The following is a 3,156-nucleotide window of genomic DNA, read 5'->3' as shown; positions in this document are numbered from 1 at the left end:
GCGGGCTCGGTGGCGCTGCCTCCTGCCCGGCTCGGCGGGGCTCGGCGCGCAGTGAGGGCGCCCCGGCTCCACGGCGCGCTCTGCTCTGCTCTCCCGCTGCTCGCTGGCTCCCGCGCGGAGGGGGGACCCAGCTACCCTGACGTAAGGAGTCCGGAGCTGAGCGGCGGAGGCGGCGAGGCAGCGAGCGCTGCCATCACTCGGGAGACGGCGCCCTCATGTCATCAGCCTTCGGTCCTCCTCCTATCCCGCGGCGTCCTCAGCAGAGGCGGAGAAGGCTCGGTTCCTCCTGCGGCGCCCGGGAGCCACAAGTGGGCGCAGCGGGCGCATCCCCGGCCCCCGCGCCTCTGACACACCCACCGGCGGCCCCCCTCTCGCGCCTCCCACCCACCGCACACCCACGCCCACGCGCGCACTCACAGGCGGACCGGTACCGCTTCCCTGCCTCTAAGGTTCCCGGGATGCCGGTGCCAGCACGGTCCTTTGGGGGAGGGGTCACCTAATCCATCCCTCTCTTCCTGCAAGCGGGACCAGACGTCAACCCACCAAGTCAAGGAGCTCAGTCTCTTGAGGCCCTGAACTCGCTGAAAACCTTCCTGACTTCTTCAGAATGAAATAAATCTTGCTTCTGGAAGGTCTTCCGCACACCTAGCCCGAGAACTCCAAGCTGTTAAACGGGCTCCAGCAACTCTTTGAGTGATTCTTTGAAAAGCTCAAAGCCCCGGATACAAGAGTTTACGAGCCTTGGCCCCTTTCTTCCACCAAGAAAATCATTGGCCCTTATCCTCTGTATAAAGATCATTTAAATGCAAATCCTTGACACCCAGCGCTTGGTGGTAACCTTGGGATACCCAGCTCCCACTCCCCGCCCACCGCCCACCGCTACCAGGAAGATCCACACACAGGTTCCTTTGAACATCCCCGGCTCCCTCCTACTGAGGTGGGTTTAGTTATACATTAAAAAAAAAAAAAGTCCAAAGCCATTCTGAGCCAAAGTTTTGAATAAGCGGTGACGCCAGATTTAGAGAAGAATTATCCATCTCCAGTGCAGCATGTGAGGATAAAGAAAGGATGGGAAATGCTCCTGTGTGCTAGGAAGACCAGAAATGCACAGCCCCGGTCTTCTGACACCCTGAGCAACTAGCAGCTGTGTGACTTTGGGCATTCCCTTCTCTGAAACTACCTTCCTAAAGCGCCTGCTGTCCCCCACCCCTGCCGTGGGCATGCACCTGGCCAGGCCTGGGAAGAAAGTCCAAGTGCTGCTATCAGTGCTTGGCAAGGCGTCAGCATCTCTGGAAGAACCGTGCGCCCTCCTGAGGCTATTGCTTTGAGAAGAATGTACATTTATTAGGTATTGTGTTCTTGTGGGTCGCTTAAAAACCCATCTTGTTTCTCTGGTCATCCTGGGTCATTTCCCAACCCCACCCCATGATGCTCCAGCCTCTTTCTTCATGGGTGTGTTTCCCAGGGCAGAGCATAAGATCTGTCACTTGGTGCATACAGGCCTTCAGTACGTATCTGTGGAAAAGATGACTGGACCCAGCCTGAAGCCGACTTTACCCAGGGGAGAAGGGGGAGGAGGAACTAATTTATTGGGCACCCACTTTGATGCATCAGGCACTTTGCACGTGCTCTTTCACTTTCTCCTCCCAACATCCCTATGGATTAGCAATTACTCTCCCATTGTAGAGATGAGAAAACAGAGGTTTTGAAAGTGTATAGTGCTTCCCAGTGTCCCCCGCCCACATGACAGAGCTCAACTCCTCATTACCTGACCAGGGGCTCTGAGAACCTGGCAGTGAACTCTATTGCCAGCTAGCTCCTGGATACATTCTTCATTGGTTTGCTGAGTCCTGGGAGCCCTCCATTCCCCTCCCTAGAGTCACCCCTAAAACTCGTGGGCCATGGTGATTCCAGGAGCCATGCCATCCCAGGTCTGCAACTTTGTATCTATGTGACTTTGGGCAATTGCTTCACCTCTCTGAGCCTCAGTCTCCAAGTGTGAAGAATGGGAATGCCAAAAGTACCTGTCTCGGAGTTATTAAGAGTCTAAATGAGTGAATTAATATAAAGGCCTTAGACTAATAGCTGCTCAGTAAAGATTAGCTTTATTATTATTAACTATTGATACCTTAGACCCCCACCACCATGATCAAGGCCACTAAGATGAGACATGTGGGTAGTAAGTAGGGTGGGGGGTAGATTTGTGAATTAAGAAGGCGAGCTCACCCACATGCTCTATCCTTCCCCAAAGGAGAGAAGGGGGACCGGACCACCCCTCCCACACTCCCCTCAGGCTGCCCTGCTCTGGCTGCCTTCCTTCCACCAAAAGTGTCCAAAGTGTTTCCTGTCCCACAATTCCACCTGCAAAAACGTTTTCCAGGCAGATAATCACTCAGTTTGAATTCCCCAGCCCTGTAGACCACCATCCCCAAATCCCCGTGTTTTCACCCCTGCAGAATCTGGGCAGGAAAGAAGTAAGGAGGGGCAAATGTTTGAGACCTAGGCTTTCACCCTCTCAGACTCAAGCAAAGCAACCTTTCCTGGGGATCAGCATTCCTGGGAGCACCGATGGCCTTACAGGGAAGAGGGCTTCTTCTCAAGGCCAGCACTCCACCAGGAGCAGGGACGGTGGCAGCTAGAACTGGTGGAGAGCAGGCAGCCTTCTGCCCCAGACCACATGAGTCATCAGGTCCTTCCCCTGCCCCTCTCCCCCCCCCTCACCATGGCAGAGTCAAACAGAGTGGCCTGCTGGAGCATTTGACACCCCTCCCCATCAGCCTGGCTTCTGCTCTCCCTGAGTGATTCGAGTCATCAGTGACTGTCTTTTCATTAATATTAATTATGACCTTTCTTAGCATATTGCCTTCCATTTAGACCATGGTTTTACATTTTAAGGCCCAGTACTGGCTCAAATCTGCCTCAAATTGCCACCAGTAAGCCAGCCTGCACTTCTTGCACCAACACCTGCACCTTCTCACAAAACCCTTGTGGGCTGTGATATATAGTTGGAGAGTTGGCCACACATTGTCTTCTCTGACATTCTAATGGCCCTGCCAGGAATGAGCCCCACTTTTTATTCATCTGTACTCTAGCATCTTCAGTGTGGAACACCAGTCCCTGCTCGTATCTCTGGACTCAGCCCTAAGTATCCTTCAA

The sequence above is a fragment of the Ailuropoda melanoleuca genome, chromosome 2, assembly GCF_002007445.2.
Source record: "Ailuropoda melanoleuca isolate Jingjing chromosome 2, ASM200744v2, whole genome shotgun sequence".
NCBI classification, from domain to species: Eukaryota; Metazoa; Chordata; class Mammalia; order Carnivora; family Ursidae; genus Ailuropoda; species Ailuropoda melanoleuca.
This window is presented reverse-complemented; position numbering follows the sequence as displayed.